The following is a 14042-nucleotide window of genomic DNA, read 5'->3' as shown; positions in this document are numbered from 1 at the left end:
AATACTCGCAGTTTGCTTCAGAATGTTCACACGTGCTTTCAAAGTGCTCACACTAGTTCTCATGATGCTCATAGTTGCCGACTTTTTGTTCATAATTGCCGGCCAAGGCCTCACAGTTGCCGTGAACACGCTCATAGTTGCCGACTTTTCGTTCATAATTTTGGACATGGGCTCACACTTGCCGTCAGATGGTTCACGCTACAGCGGTACTTGGGCAATGAGTATTTCTTTATATGTACTAACATAGGTTAATTTCGAAGAAGAAGTTAGTTAAAAATATAGAATTATCAAATATACAAAAAAAAAAGATATTCATATGTCATAAAATAATAAGGTTTTCAATATCTAGTTGGCAGGCAATCAGATAAATAATACATATATATATATATATATATATATATATATATATATATATATATATATAAATGGAGAGAAACCACGTAATGGAAACATTGTTATTTTGATGTGGCTCGTATGTATTATAAGAAAATAAGGAACCAAGGCTACAGCGAATTGTATTTTATCGTTGTAACACTAGCCGTCAAACTGCTCACACTTGCCGTCAAAATTCTTATACATGTCCTCAAAATTTATAAAATTACTAAATGTGGTAAGAAAAAAAAAAAAGCAACGAAGGCTTTACGTATACGACGCCTTTCACACCCGCAAATTATGAGGCACTTCCTGTAGAGTTATAATGGCCATATTTGACGAAACTGTAGCCTTTCGGGAGTAAGTCACAGGAAAATTTCCAAAAGTGAATATTTCGAATGTTTAGTTGGTCTAAAGGGGCGATGAAGATATTTCCCATGTTATTTAAATGGACGGTTTTGCGGACCTATAATCTGAAATTTTAGGTACTTTTAATAAAACTTTGAAATTCCGTATACTTGTACGTTTTCGTAAGTCTTACCTAGTTGGATATATATTTCCAAGTTTAGCGTGGTTTTATGCGGAACTCAAAAAATTTCCCATGTTATTTCTATGAAACACCTTTGACATCCCAAAATTATTGGGCACTTCCTGTAGGGCTACAATAACTAATTTCGACATGATTGTAGATTGTCGGGACTAACCAACAGGAAAATTGTCAAAAGTGAATATTTTTAACTTTTAAGAGGTCTAAAGAGGAAATGAAGAAATTCCCCATGTTATTTAAATGGGCCTTTATTTAGACTTGTAATCTCAAAGTTTAGTTACTTGTAATTGGAACACAAACGAGAAATTCGGTATTCTTGTACGTTTTCATTAGCGTTACCTAAGTAAATCAGTACAAAGTAAAAATTTTCAACTTTAGAGTGGTTTTATGGGGAATTGAAAAGTCTTTCTCATGTCATTTATATGGGACGTCTTCTGCACGCCAAAATGTTCGGTTAATTGTGGTAGGATTGCAATGATGAAATTTAGCATAATTGTAGGCTTTCCAGACTAAGCTACAGCAAAATTGCCAAAAGTGAATATTTTTAATGTTTAAGGGGTCTAAAGGAGGATGAAGAAATCCCCACGCTATTTAAATAGGCGTTTTCTTGGGATCCAAAATCTTATCTTTTAATTAGTTGAAATAGTAAAGTAAACTTGAAATTCCCTAGAATTGTGAGAATAAGAGGTGCAAGGGCGAAATACCTTCAAAAGGAGGGGCTTTGTGGGCGAAGCCACAAGCTAACCAAACTAAACTTTTGTTTGTCTTTTACCGAAGGTTTGAAAAGTTTTCGACTAAGAGAGGTGTAGCTGTGCACGAAGATGTGTTGACATTGTGCGGAAAAATGGAAAGAAGAAAAATAGTGATAAGCGAAAAAAAATAATAATAATAACATAAATTTTATTTAATCATATACTTTACTCTTTCAATGGGTGAACAATAATAGAGCATGAAAGTAAATTAGAGTAAATTTATATTTCGCTCACACTTGAGGTCATTTTTATTCGAAACTAAGCTTTTGCACTACTATAAGGAAACTATTCAAAACTGAGAAGTGCAATTTCTACAACAAGTGTACCTGGATATTATGCGTTCGAGTACGTGTAAGGAATTATTGTATCTGCACTTTTCTACAAGAAAAGATACTCTAAATTGTTGTAGAAATTTGAAAATTTGACGGCAAACAGAGCCCACGCTTAACGTGAACACCGCCCGTGAGAGTACATAATTTGATATCTTTTTTTTTCTTTTCTTTCATTTTTTCTTTCTTTCCATTTTCTTTCTTTTTCTTTTCTTTTTTCTTCTTCTCAACAGAAAGAAAACTAGTGAAACTAGAGAAGAGAAATCTCTACCGAGAATGTACGAAAACATTTTTTTTTTTTTATCGAAGTAGGTGGAAGGAATCATCGGATCAAAATGCTCAAAGTTGCCATGAGGATCCTCACACAAGCCGTCAAAATGCTCATAGTTGCCCACAATTCGTTCATAATTGCGGACATAGAGCTCACAGTTACCATGAGAAGGTTCACACTAGCCGTCAAAATCCTCACACTTGCCGTCAAAACGCTCATAGTTGCCGACCATTCGTTCATAATTGCCGACCAAGGCCTCACAGTTGCCGTCAAAACGCTCATAGTTGCCGACTATTCGTTCATAATTGCCGACCAAGGCCTCACAGTTGCCGTCAAAACGCTCATAGTTGCCGACTTTTCGTTCATAATTGCGGACAAAGGGCTCATAGTTGCCCACATACTGATTCGTGCTCATCCTAAAAATACTCACAGTTGCCTTCAGAATGTTCACACGTAGTTTCAAAATGCTCACACTCTCTTACACAATGCTCTTAGTTGCCGACTTTTCATTCATAATGCTGATAGTGTAAGTTAAATGGTTCACAGTTGCTGTGAAAAGTCTCATAGTTGCGGTCAGATTCTTGACACAAGCCATCAGAATGCTCACATTCAAAAAAAAAAAAGTGCTCATAGTTGCCGACTATTTGCTCATAATTGCCGACCAACTCCTCACAGCTGCCGTCAAAACGCTCATAGTTGCCGACTTTTCGTTCATAATTGCGTACAAAGGGCTCATAGTTGCCTACATAATGTTTCGTGCTTATCTTCAAAATACTCACAGTTGCCTTCAGAATGTTCACACGTACTTTCAAAAAGCTCACACTCGCTCCCACGATGGTCATAGTTGCCGACTTTTTATTCATAATGCTGATAGTGTAAGTTACATGGTTGATGGTTGCTGTCAAAAGTCTCATAGTTGCGGTCAGATTCTTGACACAAGCCGTCAGAATGCTCACATTCAAAAAAAAAAAAAGTGCTCATAGTTGCCGACTATTTGCTCATAATTGCCGACCAACTCCTCACAGTTGCCGTCAAAACGCTCATAGTTGCCGACATTTCGTTCATAATTGCGGACAAAGGGCTCATAGTTGCCCACATACTGATTCGTGCTCATCCTAAAAATACTCACAGTTGCCTTCAGAATGTTCACACTTAGTTTCAAAATGCTCACACTCTCTTACACAATGCTCTTAGTTGCCGACTTTTCATTCATAATGCTGATAGTGTAAGTTAAATGGTTCACAGTTGCTGTGAAAAGTCTCACAGTTGCGGCCAGATTCTTCAGACAAGCCGTGATAATCCTCACATTAGAAAAAAAAATGTGCTCATAGTTGCCGACCATTCGTTCATAATTGCCGACCAAGGCCTCACAGTTGCTGTCAAAACGCTCATAGTTGCCGACTACATGTTTATAATTGCCGACCAACGCCTCACAGTTGCCGTCAAAACGCTCATATTTGCCGACTTTTTGTTCATAATTGCGGACAAAGGGCTCATAGTTTCCTACATAATGTTTCATGCTCATCCTCAGAATACACACAGCTGCCTTCAGAATGTTCACGCGTACTTTAAAAATGCTCACACTCGCTTCCACGATGCTCATAGTTGCCGACTTTTCATTCATAATATCTAACATACTGCTGATAGTGTAACTTAAATGGTTCACGGTTGGTGTCAAAAGCCTCACAGTTTCTGTCACAATGCTCACGCAAAACGTGAGAATTCTCACATTAAAAAAAAAGTGCTCATAGTTGCCGACTATTCGTTCATAATTGCCGACCAAGGCCTCACAGTTGCCGTCAAAACGTTCATAGTTGCCGACTTTTCGTTCATAATTGCGGACAAAGGGCTCATATTTGCCTACATATTCGTTCGTGCCCATCTTCAAAATACTTACAGTTGCCTTCAGAATCTTCACACGTACTTTCAAAATGCTCACACTCGTTTCCACGATGCTCATAGTTGCCGACTTTTCATTCATAATATCTAACATACTGCTGATAGTGTAAGTTAAATGGTTCATGGTTGTTGTCGAAAGCCTCACAGTTTCCGTCAGATTCCTCACGCAAGCCGTCAGAATGTTCACATTAAAAAAAAAAAGTGCTCATAGTTGCCGACCATTCGTTCATAATTGCCGACCAAGGCCTCACAGTTGCATTCAAAACGCTCATAGTTGCCTAGTTTTCGTTCATAATTGCGGATATGGGGCTCACAATTGAAAACATAATTCTTCATGCTTATCTTGAAAATACTCGCAGTTTGCTCCAGAAAGTTCACGTGCTCACACTGGCTTTCACGCTGCTCATAGTTGCCGACTTTTCGTTCATAGTTGCCGACTTTTTGTTGATAATTGCAGTTATGGGGCTCACAATTGAAAACATAATTCTTCATGCTTATCTTGAAAATACTCGCAGTTTGCTTCAGAATGTTCACACGTGCTTTCAAAGTGCTCACACTAGTTCTCATGATGCTCATAGTTGCCGACTTTTTGTTCATAATTGCCGGCCAAGGCCTCACAGTTGCCGTGAACACGCTCATAGTTGCCGACTTTTCGTTCATAATTTTGGACATGGGCTCACACTTGCCGTCAGATGGTTCACGCTACAGCGGTACTTGGGCAATGAGTATTTCTTTATATGTACTAACATAGGTTAATTTCGAAGAAGAAGTTAGTTAAAAATATAGAATTATCAAATATACAAAAAAAAAGATATTCATATGTCATAAAATAATAAGGTTTTCAATATCTAGTTGGCAGGCAATCAGATAAATAATACACACATATATATATATATATATATATATATATATATATATATATATATATATATATAAGGAGAGAAACCACGTAATGGAAACATTGTTATTTTGATGTGGCTCGTATGTATTATAAGAAAATAAGGAACCAAGGCTACAGCGAATTGTATTTTATCGTTGTAACACTAGCCGTCAAACTGCTCACACTTGCCGTCAAAATTCTTTTACATGTCCTCAAAATTTATAAAATTACTAAATGTGGTAAGAAAAAAAAAAAGCAACGAAGGCTTTACGTATACGACGCCTTTCACACCCGCAAATTATGAGGCACTTCCTGTAGAGTTATAATGGCCATATTTGACGAAACTGTAGCCTTTCGGGAGTAAGTCACAGGAAAATTTCCAAAAGTGAATATTTCGAATGTTTAGTTGGTCTAAAGGGGCGATGAAGATATTTCCCATGTTATTTAAATGGACGGTTTTGCGGACCTATAATCTGAAATTTTAGGTACTTTTAATAAAACTTTGAAATTCCGTATACTTGTACGTTTTCGTAAGTCTTACCTAGTTGGATATATATTTCCAAGTTTAGCGTGGTTTTATGCGGAACTCAAAAAATTTCCCATGTTATTTCTATGAAACACCTTTGACATCCCAAAATTATTGGGCACTTCCTGTAGGGCTACAATAACTAATTTCGACATGATTGTAGATTGTCGGGACTAACCAACAGGAAAATTGTCAAAAGTGAATATTTTTAACTTTTAAGAGGTCTAAAGAGGAAATGAAGAAATTCCCCATGTTATTTAAATGGGCCTTTATTTAGACTTGTAATCTCAAAGTTTAGTTACTTGTAATTGGAACACAAACGAGAAATTCGGTATTCTTGTACGTTTTCATTAGCGTTACCTAAGTAAATCAGTACAAAGTAAAAATTTTCAACTTTAGAGTGGTTTTATGGGGAATTGAAAAGTCTTTCTCATGTCATTTATATGGGACGTCTTCTGCACGCCAAAATGTTCGGTTAATTGTGGTAGGATTGCAATGATGAAATTTAGCATAATTGTAGGCTTTCCAGACTAAGCTACAGCAAAATTGCCAAAAGTGAATATTTTTAATGTTTAAGGGGTCTAAAGGAGGATGAAGAAATCCCCACGCTATTTAAATAGGCGTTTTCTTGGGATCCAAAATCTTATCTTTTAATTAGTTGAAATAGTAAAGTAAACTTGAAATTCCCTAGAATTGTGAGAATAAGAGGTGCAAGGGCGAAATACCTTCAAAAGGAGGGGCTTTGTGGGCGAAGCCACAAGCTAACCAAACTAAACTTTTGTTTGTCTTTTACCGAAGGTTTGAAAAGTTTTCGACTAAGAGAGGTGTAGCTGTGCACGAAGATGTGTTGACATTGTGCGGAAAAGTGGAAAGAAGAAAAATAGTGATAAGCGAAAAAAAATAATAATAATAACATAAATTTTATTTAATCATATACTTTACTCTTTCAATGGGTGAACAATAATAGAGCATGAAAGTAAATTAGAGTAAATTTATATTTCGCTCACACTTGAGGTCATTTTTATTCGAAACTAAGCTTTTGCACTACTATAAGGAAACTATTCAAAACTGAGAAGTGCAATTTCTACAACAAGTGTACCTGGATATTATGCGTTCGAGTACGTGTAAGGAATTATTGTATCTGCACTTTTCTACAAGAAAAGATACTCTAAATTGTTGTAGAAATTTGAAAATTTGACGGCAAACAGAGCCCACGCTTAACGTGAACACCGCCCGTGAGAGTACATAATTTGATATCTTTTTTTTTCTTTTCTTTCATTTTTTCTTTCTTTCCATTTTCTTTCTTTTTCTTTTCTTTTTTCTTCTTCTCAACAGAAAGAAAACTAGTGAAACTAGAGAAGAGAAATCTCTACCGAGAATGTACGAAAACATTTTTTTTTTTTTATCGAAGTAGGTGGAAGGAATCATCGGATCAAAATGCTCAAAGTTGCCATGAGGATCCTCACACAAGCCGTCAAAATGCTCATAGTTGCCCACAATTCGTTCATAATTGCGGACATAGAGCTCACAGTTACCATGAGAAGGTTCACACTAGCCGTCAAAATCCTCACACTTGCCGTCAAAACGATCATAGTTGCCGACTTTTCGTTCATATTTGCGGATATAGGGCTCATAGTTGAAAACATAATTTTTCATGCTTATCTTCAAAATACTCGCAGTTGGCTTCACAATGTTCACACGTGCTTCCAAAGTGCTCACACTCGCTTTCATGATGCTCATAGTTGCCGACTTTTTGTTCATAATTGCCGACCCAAGGCTCACAGTTGCCATCAAAACGCTCATAGTTGTCGACTTTTCGTTCATAATTGCGGATATAGAGCTCACAATTGAATACATAATTTTTCATGTTTATCTTGAAAATACTAGCAGTTGGCTTCAGAATGTTCACACGTACTTTCAGGGTGCTCACACTTGCCGTCAAAACGCTCATAGTTGCCGACTTTTCGTTCATAATTGCGGACATTGGGGTCAAAGTTGCCGACATTGTAGTTTATGTTTACCTTCCAAATACTCTCCGTTGCCTTGACAATTTTCACACTAACCCTGAAATTGCTAACACTCGCTCTCACAAGGCTCATAGTTGTCGACCTTTCATTCATAATATGAAATATACAGTTGATAGTGTAAGTTAAATGTTTCATGGTTGCTGTCAAAAGGCTCACAGTTGCCGTCAGTTTCCTCACTCAAGCCGTCAGCATGCTCACATTTACCAATAAAGTGCTCATAGTTGCCGACTATTTGTTCATAATTGCCGACCTATGGCTCACAGTTGCCGTCAAAACGCTCATAGTTGCCGACTTTTCGTTCATATTTGCGAATATAGGGCTCACAATTGAAAACATAATTTTTCATGCTTATCTTCAAAATACTCGCATTTGGCTTCAGAATGTTCACAGGTGCTTCCAAAGTGCTCACACTCGCTTTCATGATGCTCATAGTTGCCGACTTTTCGTTCATATTTGCGAATATAGGGCTCACAATTGAAAACATAATTTTTCATGTTTATCTTCAAAATACTCGCATTTGGCTTCAGAATGTTCACAGGTGCTTCCAAAGTGCTCACACCTCGCTTTCACGATGCTCATAGTTGCCGACTTTTGTTCATAATTGCCGACCCAGGGCTCACAGTTGCCGTCAAAACGCTCATAGTTGCCGACTTTTCGTTCATATTTGCGAATATAGGGCTCACAATTGAAAACATAATTTTTCATGCTTATCTTCAAAATACTCACAGTTGACTTCAGAATGTTCACAGGTGCTTCCAAAGTGCTCACACTCGCTTTCATGATGCTCATAGTTGCCGACTTTTGTTCATAATTGCCGACCCAGGGCTCACAGTTGCCGTCAAAACGCTCATAGTTGCCGACTTTTCGTTCATAATTGCGGACTTAAGTCTCATAGGTGGCAACATAATGGTTCATGGTTGCCGTCAATATGCCCAAAGTTGAACACGTATCTCCCATGGAAAACTTTAACCGCTTATCGCCATGAGAGCTCAAAATCCAGCCTAAAGTTGAAATTGAACGCTGTCAGCGGAATCAAAACCTGGAGGTTTTTTTTTTTTTTTTTTTTTTTTTTACAAAGGAGCGTTCAATGGAATTCCGTAATATGAAATAAACTGAAATATTCGTGTGAACGAGCATGAAAATTAGGACCTCTTTTATGCGTGTACTTAAGGGATGAGCTAAGTGACTGATGACAGATATGTTGGAATGTGAATGTCGATGAACCGAATAACATATCGTTGTTAATTCACAGGTACAATTGAGACATGATATATCTTTTCAAACGTAGGCATTTTGTAAGCAGCACCGCAAATTTTGTCCCGCGAAGACAGGCTTTGCTGTCCGCCAAGATGTGCGGACATTGTGAGGGAAAATGAAAAGAAGAAAAATAGTGATAAAAAGAAAAACAACATAAATTTTATTTCACCATATAGTTTTACTCTTTCAATGGTGGCGACCTATAATAGAGTAAGAAAGTAAATAAGAAGAATTTTACATTTTGCTCACACTTGTGGTCATTTTTATTCCAAATTAAGTTTTTGTACTATTGCAAGAAAACTATTCGTACCCGATTAATTTAATTTCTGCAAGACGTGAACCTACATACTTTACAGGGAAGTTCATAAAAAGAATTGTTGTATCGCCATATATATATAAAACTTTAAAATGTTACAGAAGGTTGAACATTTGACGGCAAACAGAGGCCACACTGACCGTCGAAAACTGCGAACGCAGCCGGCAGGTGTAGAGGAGAACACAAAATCATGTTCTTTTCTCAATTGTAAAGAGACCGTAGAAGCTAGAATAGTGAAAGTTCTACACAAGACGTACTTAAACACAGTACATGCGACAACGTACAAACAGTTTGTATATACAAATTACTAACAGAGAAAAATTCAGTTTCTCTTTTACCGGAGGGTTAAAATTTTGTCGGCGAAGACAGGTTTCGATTGCCGCAAAGATGTGTGGATACTGTGGTGGAAGGTGAGACGAGGAAAAATATTGATAAAAAGGAAAACAATATAAAATTTATTTAACTATATACTATTCTGCGTCAATGGGTGAACTATAAGAGAGTGAGAATGTAAATTGGAATACCATTACATTTCGGCTCACCCTTGTGGTCAAGCTTGTTTGAAATTACGTTTCTACACTATTTTTGGGAAATTATTCAAACCAGAATAGTGCAATTTTGCACAGAAAGTGTATGAAAATACTGTGCACGGGGAATTGATATAAAGAATTGTAGTAACTCCAATTTTATGAAGGAAAATATACTTCAAATTGGTGCAGAAGGTTGAAAATATTACTGCGCAAGCACAGACCACACTGGGCCGTCAAGGGCTTTGAACGCTACCTGCAAGGATAGATGAGAAATTGAAATCATTTTCTTCCCACTACGAATAGAGAAAAACCAATAAAACTAGAATAGTAATATTTCTAAACGGAATATATGCAAACACAGTATATCGCAGTAGGTTATTAGGAATTTTTATATTCACATTTACAAAAATGATAAAAATAATAATAATAATAATAATAATAATAATAATAATAAATAATTAAAAAAGTTATTACAGTTCAAAATGTAGCGGAGGGTTGAAAATTTTCCGGCTAAAACGAGGTTTATTGGAAATGAAGATGTGTGGGGCATGCACCGTAAAAATAAGACAATCGTTAGAGCAGTGTGTGTGTGTGGGGGGGGGGGATAAAACATAGAAATAATGAAAAGAAATCACTAATATCCATTCCAGCTTCAATTAATGAACAATGATGTAGGGAGAGAGCAAACAACAACACTGTTGTTTATTCCTTCACATTCGGAATGACGGTCATCCCAGATTCTGTTTTTCCACTATCTTGACGAAAGATAGATTAGTGACATTCCCAGCCTACCTGTACCTAAACACTGTGCATTGAAATATGTATAAATATTAGTACTCTCATATTTGCGCAGATAAGGCTCATAGCTGCCGTCAACATGCTCACAGTTGCCGTCAAAATGCTCACTACGCACAGTTGCCGTCAAAATGCTCACACGTGCCGTCAAAATGCTCACACTTGCCGTCACAATTTATAAGGTTTAAAAAATGCGGTAAGAAGTAAAGCAACATAAATGTCACTTAACCAGATACTATTCTGTGCTAATGGGTGAGCAATAACAGAGTAAGAAAGTAAATTGGAAAACTTTTACATTTCGCTCACACTTGTGGTCATGTTTTTTTTTTTTTTTTTTTTTTTTTGTAAATTACGTTCTCCCACTATTTTAACGAAACTATTCAAACCAGAATAGTGCAATTTCTACATGAGGTGTACCTTGATCGCAGCATAATTGTGGGACGTAAATCTTGAAGATTTCATTTAATTTCATTTTTAATAATAATACTAATAATAGTAATAAATATGTGCAAGAAAGTTGAAATTTGGCTTAATACGGGAGGCGAACGACCCAGGCTGTTTGCCGGAATAAAACTTGGATCCCTAACGCCAGAAGCGCATATATTAACGGCTTAGCCACGAGGTGGCTGATACAGAAATAATGCAAATTCCAATATTTTTACTTTTTGCTAATGTTTGAAATTGTTGTTATTGCAAATCACGTTTTTAACAAAACTGTTCTAACTACAAAAGTGAAATTTCAACCCAAACCATGGCAAAGCACTGAAAAGTAAGGAAAAGCATGGCAAAGTAAAGAAATATGTAAAGAATATATATTTAACCGCAGTGACACGGAATATATATAAAAATTCATCCATGGTTTTTCTCACAAACCCAACTCCCCCCCCCCCCCGAAAGAAAAGATAGGTTTATTGCATCTCTTTGCTCCGGTGCATAATCGTGGCAGATAGGTTAAAATTTCAAGGGACTTCGTGCACACTATAGCAACAGCAAAGTATATGGGAAGGAACGGCAGAAATCCGATAAAACGCGGTGTTGGCGTGTGCCACCTCGGTAGTGAAAGAATAATTTCTTTCTGTGAACACGAATTTTTCTCAACGAGATTAAATAAATAAATAATTTAATAAAAATTAAATACTTCTAAGGGAAGAACACAGCAAATGAATGACGAGGTAGGTAAAAATTCCAAATGGAAATACAGGGCTGTGAAGTTCAAAAATAAATAAATAAATAAATAAATAAATAAATAAACCATTATCATACTTAAAAATATGTGGTAAAAATTAAAAAGAAAATAAGACCTTTGTTGTACTCTCACGAGAAGATACACACATCGTCTGGAAATTTGAGTCGATAGAAAGCACACAACTGTGATCTAAAACAACCAAATTTAAAACGAAATCACCACATAAGTGTAACCTAATGAAGTTCAACAAAATAAAGCATACAGTAAATTGTGGCGGTGATGGAGGGCGCAGTTACCGTCATGTAAACAAGTCCGTCCACGCTTAAGTTTAACGGGAGCGAGAAGGTAAACCATGTCGGTGATGGATGGCTTAGTTGCCGTCATATAGAGAAACCCCTGTCTATCGTGAGACCCATGTTCCACTTGCTAACACTTTCATGTATGTGAAAACAAGTCAAGATCAGCAAGTGCGAGCGAGTGCGAAAACGTAAAGTCGGCAATTATGAGCAAATGAAAAAAAAAAAAAACAGCAATTATGAGCATATGGAATATTCCAAATGGGAGAATTAAATAAATAAAAAGAACATAAAAGTGTGATAAGACACTTGTTGTACTCTCAAGAGGATATATATACATCGTCTGGAAATTACACAACAACTGTGAGCGAAAGTAAGGAAATTAAAAAAAAAAAAAAAAAAAAGAGAACAGCACATAACTGAAAGCAAATGAAGATCAAGAAAAGAAAGCATACGGTAAATTATGGCGGTGATGGAGGGCGCAGTTACCGTCATGTAAACTAATCCGTTCACGCTCAAGTTTAACGGGAGCGAGAAGGTAAACTTTGTCGGTGATGGATGCTTTAGTTGCCGTCATACAGAGGAGCCCCTGCTTATCATGAGACCCATGTTCCCCTTGCTAACACTTTTATGTATGTGTAAAAAAAAAATAAAGATCGGCAAGTGTGAGCGAGTGGGAAAAGGTAAAGTCGGCAATTATGAGCAAAACAAAAAAGTCGGCAATTATGAGCATATGGAACATTCCACATAAGACACTATATACCTCATCAGGAAAATACACAACTGTGAGCGAAAACAACCAAATTAAGAAATCAGCACATAAGTGTAAACTAATGAAATTCAACAAAAGAAAGCATACGGTAAATTGTGGCGGTGATGGAGGGCGCAGTTGCCGTCAATTAAACCAGTGCGTGCACGCTTAAGTTTAACGGGAGCGAGAAGGTAAACCATGTCGGTGATGGATGGCTTAGTTGCCGTCATATAGAGGAGCCCGTGCTTATCATGAGACCCATGTTCCCCTTACTAACACTTTTAAGTATGTGAAAAGAAGTAAAGATCGGCAAGTGTGAGCGAGTGGGAAAAGGTGAAGTCGGCAATTATGAGCAAATGAAAAAAAAAGTCGGCAATTATGAGCATATGGAACATTCCACATGAGACACTTGTCGCGCTCTGAAAAGAACATATATATATATATATATATATATATATATACCTCATCTGAAAAGTACACAAGTGTGAGCGTAAACAACCAAATTAAGAAAAAGAAATCACCACATAACTGTAAACTATTGAAATTCAACAAAAGGAAGCATACGGTAAATTGTGGCGGTGATGGAGGGCGCAGTTACCGTCATGTAAACTAGTCCGTCCACGCTTAAGTTTAACGGGAGCGAGAAGGTAAACCTTGTCGGTGATGGATGCTTTAGTTGCCGTCATACAGAGGAGCCCCTGCATATCATGACACCCATGTTGCCCTTGCTAACACTTTTATGTATGTGTAAAAAAAATAAAGATCGGCAAGTGTGAGCGAGTGGGAAAAGGTAAAGTCGGCAATTATGAGCAAATGGAAAAAAAAAGTGGGCAATTATGAGCATATGGAACATTCCACATAAGACACTTTTGCACTCTCAAGAGAAGATATATATATTTATACCTCATCAGGAAAGTACACAACTGTGAGCGAAAACAACCAAATTAAGAAATCAGCACATAACAGTAAACTAATGAAAGTCAACATAAGAAAGCATACGGTAAATTGTAGCGGTGATGGAGGGCGCAGTTGCCGTCAATTAAGCCAGTGCGTGCACGCTTAAGTTTAACGGGAGCGAGAAGGTAAACCATGTCGGTGATTGATGACTTTGTTGCCGTCAAATAAAAGGGACCCCGCTTACCATGAGACAAATGTACTATTTCTGGGAACGGACACATTATATGGAGGGCAAAGTGCACAGCCTGAATGCCAGGTGTACTTGTCGGTGATAGTATGGCAACTGTGGTATCTGGTGTCATGCAGGCAGTACGGACTGGGGTAGGGAATTGACGGACGAGGTCGCCCCTG

The sequence above is a fragment of the Thermobia domestica genome, unplaced genomic scaffold (genome assembly GCF_964235325.1).
Source record: "Thermobia domestica unplaced genomic scaffold, izTheDome1.hap1.1 HAP1_SCAFFOLD_735, whole genome shotgun sequence".
NCBI lineage: Eukaryota > Metazoa > Arthropoda > Insecta > Zygentoma > Lepismatidae > Thermobia > Thermobia domestica.
This window is presented reverse-complemented; position numbering follows the sequence as displayed.